The 8,984-nt window shown below is 41.6% G+C and overlaps 1 pseudogene across 1 annotated transcript; it reads left to right on the top strand.

Annotated features, from left to right (window-relative positions):
* The first annotated feature begins 245 nt into the window (after window positions 1-245).
* On the top strand, window positions 246-7,259 carry LOC311112182 (glycogenin-1-like; annotated as a pseudogene). Its single transcript has 9 exons — window positions 246-642; window positions 893-1,031; window positions 1,334-1,508; window positions 2,147-2,304; window positions 2,672-2,798; window positions 2,956-3,169; window positions 5,188-5,409; window positions 5,920-6,066; window positions 6,984-7,259. The product of its transcript is annotated as a glycogenin-1-like (transcript).
* Window positions 7,260-8,984: the final 1,725 nt, after the last annotated feature.

Genomic DNA, 8,984 nt, shown 5'->3' with positions numbered 1-8,984 from the left:
AATTTGTATATCATGAAGATTGGCTGACGGTTCTACAGTGAATTGAATGCACCTGCACATAGTACTATGCACTTAGTTCCAGGGGTTGGACTACTGTAAACTGTAGAGTACAGTTGTTGAAGGTCCTGCTTAAACCCTGCAGGTTTTCATTTTAGTTGAATGACCAGTGACACATGACCGAGAACTCAAACAGACTCTCTGATTTGCTCTTGCTTACTTGCATCTGATTTGCTCTTGCTCTAAAAATGGCAGACGTATGAGTGTTGTGTAGCTACCAGCTTGAGGTTACACCCGCTGGCTTTAGATATAACCTCTCATATTACATTTACAACTAATACTACTATACGTTTTATAAAGCCAATCGAAATGGCTGTAAAAAAAATAGATTACTTTGTATTGATCATTCTGGATCTATTGTTTGTGGACAGTTACTACTGCTGGACTCGCTGGACTGTGGGACTACAGTCTCATCAACATATTGAAGTTTCATTTTAGGGGAAACTAGTGCATTTTCCGCCAAGTCCTCTCTGCCAGTGGTGCGGGACCTGATCTATCAACTTGACACTTTTATTACCATCTATCACTTTTACCTCTGCCTCAAGTTGTTATTCATTTAGAGGAGTCGCTGTCACACCATGCCAGGTAAGTACTCATCATTATATCATAAACATTTTAATATAACCTGTCAGTGTCAAGTTGATTGAGATCACTCTCTAATTTAATGCAAGAGGAAAACAGGAAGTGCTTGACTAATAACTTGAGAAATGAACTACTTTTAATTCCTAAAGAACGTAATGATGATGGCACTGTAAAACTGCTCAAATCCCCTGTTGGGTGTTAGTCATCTATTTCAATGAATAACACCTCCCACTCTTCCTTCCTGTGCCACCAGCGAATCAGGCCTTTGTCACCCTGGCTACCACAGACAGCTACTGCATGGGGGCTCTGGTGGTAGGACAGTGTTTACGACGACACAGGACCACACGCCAGACTGTTGTGATGGTCTCCACTAATGTCTCTAACCAGGCGCGGTGAGAGAAGTCCCTGCATCTCAGACAGAAATATAATATGATATCACTGAGTCATGGAGAGTGACGCATGACCTATTAGAATTTGAATTAAAGTTCTACTCTGTGTCTGTGACAGAGGTCCCAGAAAAGCGATCAGACAAATGCAGTATTTGGTTTCTCATCAGTTAAGGGGGCATTAGATTAACTGGATGGAGTCTTTTGCAGTCCTGGGTGCGCTGTGGACCTAGTGTATTTCTTGTGTATTGAAGTCATGTAAAATCAGATTGTAGTTGTAGTAAATCCCCTGTGTTCCCTCCCCACAGTGCTGACCTGGGCCATGTGTTTGACCAGGTCCTGGTAGTGGACGTGCTGGACAGTGGAGACCAAGCACATCTATCCTGGCTGGGACGACCAGAACTGGGGGTCACTTTCACCAAGCTCCACTGTTGGACCCTCACCCAATACAGCAAATGTGTTTTCCTGGATGCAGACACACTCGTAAGTGTACTGAAATCTCCCTAGACACCACTTGTCTCTAATATAAACACCCACTCAATAATCAATTTGTTTTAAAACCAAGGAATCAATCTTACTATGTCAAAGCTTGATCTTTACCAGCAAATCAATTTTAATATTTGAGTTGTGCAATATTGATCTGTAACTAACATGGACCCAAACATAGTTATTGAAAGGTAAATCAGTACCTAACATGAATGTTACAATCGCCATGGGACAAACCGTCATATTTTTGCTCTGTAAAAAGAAGTACAGAGGGCTTTCATGTGCTGCAGAGATAGGCGTGTTTGGTTTGAGTGTCAAGGCCAAGCAAATAGAGCCCCAACTGGTCACAGGGCCATGTAGGAAGTTCAACTGAAAATGAAACATAATGAGCACATCCAAACATAAACCAACAATACCATACAATCAAAAGTATGTGCTGTACCTACAAATGGCATCTTGACACTTGATCTGGAACTTGACGTTGATCAAATCTGTGTTCATGTTGCAGAAAATGTCCAACATATGTACTCTGTACAAATGGCATCATAAACTTGACCTTGACTTTGAGTTTTGATATTTTTGATGTACTAACCTGCTCTGTTTCCTGTTGACTCATGACCCTCCCTGGCCTGTAGGTGCTGTGTAATGTGGATGAGCTGTTTGAGCGTGAGGAGCTGTCTGCGGCCCCTGACCCTGGCTGGCCGGACTGTTTTAACTCAGGGGTGTTTGTGTTCCTCTCTGGACACCCACAGCAGGCTGTTGGAGCATGCACGACAACACGGCAGCTTCGACGGTCAGTCAGAACCCTTACCCTTGCTTCAAGTCCACATTCCAGTTCAACCCTAACCCTAGCCTCAACCCTAACCCTAGCTTCAAGTCCACATCCCAGTTCATCCCTAACCCGCAACGCTGACCCTAGCCCTTTAACTGTTTCTTCTTGAAAAACATTTGGAAAACATACCTTGATGTTAATTTCAGGAATATCAGAGCTATACCACACGGTTGAGAATACCAGCAATGCCATATTAGAAATGCAATTTGCATAGCAATTTTACTTATCTCAACAATATTACAGTACATAAATTACTTTACTGCTTTAATGGCTCTTCCTCATGATATGTGCTGACAGTAACTCTACTGTATACCCTCTGTGTTTTCAGGTGGGGACCAGGGCCTCTTAAACACATTTTTCAGTGACTGGGCTGTTAGAGATATCAGTAAACACCTGCCTTTTGTGTACAACCTCAGTGCCATCGCAGTCTACACCTATCTACCTGCTTATCAAGAGTGAGTATTATTTTACTTCAAATGGATAATTTCAGTAAATATGACATTTCTCTGATGGAAAAAGCATATTTTGTACCACAAGCCTGACTCCAACCCTGCTACTGTTTTTTTTTGCCTGATGTTGACCATATTGTACTGTTATCCTGGTCCCACACAGATATGGTCACAATGCTAAGATTGTCCACTTCCTGGGTTCAGTCAAGCCATGGAATCAACGTTCTAACTCACAGACCAATCAGCACACCAACAGCCCCCTGGAAGAGTTTGTTTACCAGTGGTGGACGGAGTACTCCTACTTACTTCTCCTTACAAAGACAATGTCCCATCAAGAACCTGCTGTGCCAATCCAACATGCTGGGCCAAAGCAACATGTAAGACGCAGTAGAATTGACTCATGTATTTTCCTCATACTGTATATGCACTCTATAACATAACCACATACAAAACAAAGTGTAAATGTCTTAGCATTGCAGTGTCATGTACTGTATACTGTGAACTAACATAGTGCGTCACAGCAGAGCTTATACAACATTTGAACATTTAGGTACAGTGCCTTACAAAAGTATTCATCCCCCTATTTTGTTGCATTACAACCTGTAATTTAAATGGATTTTTATTTGGATTTCATGTAATGGACATACACAAAATAGTCATAATTGGTGAAGTGAAATGAAAGAAATAACATAAAAAGTTAATAACAGAAAAGTGGTGCGTGCATATGTATTCAACCCCTTTGCTATGAAGCCCTTAAATAAGATCTGGTGCAACCAATTACCTTCAGAAGTCACATAATTAGTTAAATAAAGTCCACATGTGTGCAATCTAAGTGTCACATGATCTGTCACATGATCTCAGTATATATACACCTGTTCTGAAAGGCCCCAGAGTCTGCAACACCACTAAGCAAGGGGCACCACCAAACAAGCGGCACCATGAAGACTAAGGAGCTCTCCAAACAGGTCAGGGACAAAGTTGTGGAGAAGTACAGATCAGGGTTGGGTTATAAAAAAATATCCGAAACTTTGAACATCCCACGGAGCACCATTAAATCCATTATAAACAAATTGAAATAATATGGCACCACAACAAACCTGCCAAGAGAGGGCCGCCCACCAAAACTCACGGACCAAGCAAGGAGGGCATTAATCAGAGAGGCAACAAAGACACCAAAGAGAACCCTGAAGGAGCTGCAAAGCTCCACAGCAGAGATTGGAGTATCTGTCCATAGGACCACTTTAAGCCATACACTCCACCGAGCTGGGCTTTATGGAAGAGTGGCCAGAAAAAAGCCATTGCTTAAAGAAAAAAATAAGCAAACACGTTTGGTGTTCACCAAAAGGCATGTGGGAGACTCCCTAAACATATGGAAGAAGGTACTCTGGTCAGATGAGACGAAAATTGAGCTTTTTGGCCATCAAGGAAAACGCTATGTCTGTCGCAAACCCAACACCTCTCATCACCCCAAGAACACCATCCCCACAGTGAAGCATGGTGGTGGCAGCATCATGCTGTGGGGATGTTTTTAATTGGCAGGGACTGGGAAACTGGTCAGAATTGAAGGAATGATGGATGGTGCTAAATACAGGGAAATTCTTGAGGGAAACCTGTTTCAGTCTTCCAGAGATTTGAGACTGGGATTGAAGTTCACCTTCCAGCAGGACAATGACCCTAAACATACTGCTAAAGCAACACTCAAGTGGTTTAAGGGGAAACATTTAAATGTCTTGGAATGGCCTAGTCAAAGCCCAGACCTCAATCCAATTGAGAATCTGTGGTATGACTTAAAGATTGCTGTGCACCAGCGGAACCCATCCAACTTGAAGGAGCTGGAGCAGTTTTGCCTTGAAGAATGGGCAAAAATCCCAGTGGCTAGATGTGCCAAGCTTATAGAGACATACCCCAAGAGACTTGCAGCTGTAATTGCTGCAAAAGGTGGCTCTACAAAGTATTGACTTTGGGGGGGTGAATAGTTATGCACGCTCAAGTTCTGTTTTTTTGTCTTATTTCTTGTTTGTTTCACAATAAAAAATATTTTGCATCTTCAAAGTGGTAGGCATGTTGTGTAAATCAAATGATACAAACCCCCAAAAACTCCATTTTAATTCCAGGTTGTAAGGCAACAAAATAGGAAAAATGCCAAGGGGGGTGAATACTTTCGCAAGCCACTGTAAATATTTGCATTTGACAGACTGCATAGTGGGACTACAATGTACATCCTATAGAGAACATGTGTGTTTTCTCCTATGTCTGTTGTTCTTACGCAAATGTACCACCGAGAGAGATCAGAGTCCAGTACTCTTGTCCCCGTACTCTTCTCCTCTCTACACACCTCTACCAACGTACCTTAGGTGGTTCTCAACAGTACACACCATCACACTTTTTTTCACAGAGCCAGGGGAGAGAAGAAGAGAAGCCAAAGGGGAGAGAAGAAGAGAAGTCAAAGGGGAGAGAAGAAGAGAAGCCAAAGGGGAGAGAAGAAGAGAAGCCAAAGGGGAGAGAAGCTACAGTGTCGTTGATAGAGGACCTCACAGAATCATTACTCCGAGAAGTCACTCTGCTCACAGAGGAGAGGAAGAAGAGGCCCGATTCACCCACACAGCCAGGAGAAATGGTTAGTCTTTAACAAAAGGTGATAGAGCTTTTGCCTCTGCATTATCTATTCATTATGATTATTAATTAGTTATGACTTAGGTGTCTGATAGATCTTTAACCTAGCTCCGAATTACTATCAGCTTGAGGGATTTTGCGAATTTAAGGTTATCGCAGTGGCACACTTAAGGTTGTGATTCTAGAGGCTGTGCACACCCTGCCAATGTCAATGCATCATAGGAAGGAACAGTGTGAGAAAGTGACTGAAATGCTTTCTCAAAACCTATTGAAATCTGACTCAGTGACCTATATGATTGAGGCCATTGCTGTCAATACTTGCAACCTGGTGAATACAAATCAGTGGGTACTAATTACCCACTCTAATAGTAAATATGTATCATTTAACTATAACAAATCTTAAAGTGGATGCTTGTCAAATGCTTACAATTTTAGTTGTCTTGGTGTCTTTAGCGCTTGTTGTTGTGGAACGACCTATAACTCACTCCATGTGTGGTTGGTCCCTGTCCTACAGCGTACCCAACATCAGGATGTATCCACGGGGGAGGAGGGAGGAGCTGGAGACAGAAAAGCCAATCAGGACCCACCTGGACCGAGTGAGGAGGGGTCAGAGGTCACTGAAACAGCCTCCAACACCATGGAGGATCCTGCCACTGAACCTGTACGTCACCTGTCTACACTAACATACACTGAGTGTACAAAACATTAGGAAAGCTATGATCCCTTATTGATGTCACTTGTTATATCCACTTAAATCAGTGATGAAGGAGAGGAGACAGGTTAAAGACAGTTGAGACATGGATTGTGTATGTGTGCCATTCAGAGGGTGAATGGGCAAGACAAAAGATTTCAGTGCCTTTGAACAGGGTATGGTAATAAGTGCCTGGCGAACCGGTATGAGTGTGTCAAGAACTGCAACGCTGCTGGGTTTTTCACGCTCAACAGTTTCCCGTGTGTATCAAGAATGGTCCACCACCCAGAGGACATCCATCCAACTTTGGGAAGCATTGGAGTAAACATGGACCAGCATCCCTGTGGAATGCCCCGACGAATTGAGGCTGTTCTTGCAACTCAATGTTAGGTAGTTGTTCCGAATGTTTTGTACACTCAGTGTATATTTAAAGCCTACTATTAGGAACTGATTTAAGAAATTATCGATCTATCGTCCCATGTTTAAATGATCAACATTGTTGTTGGCAAAATACACATTCCTACTGTAGTAACATCCTCTGCTGGTGCACAACAGTATTAACACATTTGACCTCACAACAAAATATCACACATCGTATTGCTTCAAGGCCTCCCACTAACTATTCCTTAGTCATTTATTTGTATGTCCCTCATGTCTCCATCTTTCATTTTTCATTACTCTTCTGACGGATGGTGAATGGAATAGATACCTAATCTATTTTTGTTATCATCTTGGTTATTTCTAATATCATTAATCATCTTGGTTACTTATCTATTATATAATCTTGGTTATTTTGAATCTCTTTTATCATCTTGGTTATTTCAAATGTATTTTTTTGTTACATCTCGGCTATTTCCTGAAATATTATCTTGGTTATTTCCTTGTAGACTGCTGCAGAGACAGAGGAGGATGATCTGGAGCAGCGTAGGCTATGGGAGGATGGCCAGGCTGACTACCTGGGCAAAGACGCTTTCGACAACATCCAGAAAAAACTGGACCGATTTTTAGATTAGTAGCTTGTTTTGTGTGGCAAGATACTGTAGCAATAGTAGTGTATACTCATGTTCATGTTTATGTGTGTTATGTCTGTAGTGTAGGCCACCACTCTAATAGGGTTTTCTGTGTCCTTTTGCTGTAAAACAAAAATAAATATATAAACTTGATTCCAATTTCATAAAAAAATGTGGTCTTGGAATTCAAGTTTAAATGCATTCCTTATTTTGATGTTATTCTGGAAATATCTGGAAGATTTTAAATTGCCTTTATGTTGCCACTAGAGGGTACTGTGGCTTTTTAAATAAAGCACTTTTCCTGGTCAAAGTTAAAGTCACAATCAACTCCAACAGTCCTATAGGGGTCATGATAGTCTTGCATAGACTCCAGAGAGTAGGGAAACTAGGGAAAGAAGAAGTAATATTGGCCTCAGGGATCCTATCCATAGATGTTGTTGGATCAATATTCATCTATAGGCTTGTACACCCCTATTGTCCTAGGAGAGAATGGTAGCCCTCACTGTGAGGGTCTGGGAAAGGCTGTGTAGGCCTACAGAGGCTAAGGAGATATAAGGTCAGTACAGAACTGTTAACTCTATTCTGAAAGACTAAATACAACCTCAAACTGAATAGAATAATAACTTATTCCAAAACGTATAGGCTACTTACAGTAACAAGCCCACCTTCCCGCTCACTATCTCTCTAGTCCAGTCCGTTCCAGTCCTTCATCTTCCCATTTGGAGAACAGCAGCAGCCTTACGTAACTTAAGGCTGCACTTAAATGGACTAATCAGCCACACCTTTAATCAGTGAAGTGGGGCCAGCTGGCTGTATTCTCTACCAGTTATTCAATAGCATTGACATCACAATAACCCTCCTAAAGAATTTCACTACTGCCTGAGGCTATTTGCTTTGACAATCTCTTTTATTTGACACCCAGATGTTTTCTCAGAATTCCATAGCTTACATTAACTGTGCTATCCACCTACCCAGGTTTAAACTCTAGCAAACTGCATGCACCGATAAAAACAGGAGCTTCAGGAAATAACTCAGAGGGTGGAGGCGTGAGGAGCGAAATCTAGAGTATATTTCAGTTTGTTTCCTTTTGTTTACTCCCCTTAAATACGTTTCAGTGCTAGACACTCAGCGTCCCGGATCAGTGCCCGACCTCACTAATGCTCTTGTGGCTGAATGGAAGCAAGTGTCCGCAGCAATCTTCCAACATCTAGTGGAAAGCCTTCCCAGAAGAGTGGAGGCTGTTGTAGCAGCAAAGGGGGGACCAACTCCATATTAATGCCCATGATTTTGGAATGAGATGTTCGACGAGAAGGTGTCCACATACTTCTGGTCCTGTATTGTATGGTTTTGGTTCAACTCTGGTTATTAACACCAACATTGGGGTTCTTTTACACAGCTGAGTTTTCATTTAACTCTAATTTAAATGTATGCAGGCTTCCATTTATTTCAAGAAGCTTTTAGACTTCTGAAGAACAGTAGATCCACATCAAGAACCCCACACTTAAGTCAACGGTTCTTTATCCAGGCAAGAGTTATCCAAGGAACCTTAAGAGCTGAGGAAGAACCTTTTAAGAACCTTCTTTTTTTCAGTGTGGGTGGGAAGTTCAGACTGCGTGGAATTATTAAATGATACTTTTTATTTATTGTAGAATAGACTACTGGGGGCAGTAGGCCTAAATTATTATCCAACAATATTAATAGGCTATATGCTGAGTGTCTGCATCAAAATGCTTTCTCTTTGAATTCAATGCAAATATTTATAGAGACGGTTGGGATTTTGTTATTGCAGCGTTATTACATCTAATGTTGGATACACAAGACACCGTATAAGGTCAAATGAACTAAAATATCAAAGCAGAGCTGTTTTAAAGGTAAGAA

The sequence above is a fragment of the Coregonus lavaretus genome, assembly GCF_964263955.1.
Source record: "Coregonus lavaretus genome assembly, chromosome: 38".
Lineage (NCBI taxonomy): Eukaryota > Metazoa > Chordata > Actinopteri > Salmoniformes > Salmonidae > Coregonus > Coregonus lavaretus.
Note: the sequence above shows the minus strand (reverse complement) of the source record. Positions and strands in the feature narration are given on the sequence as shown.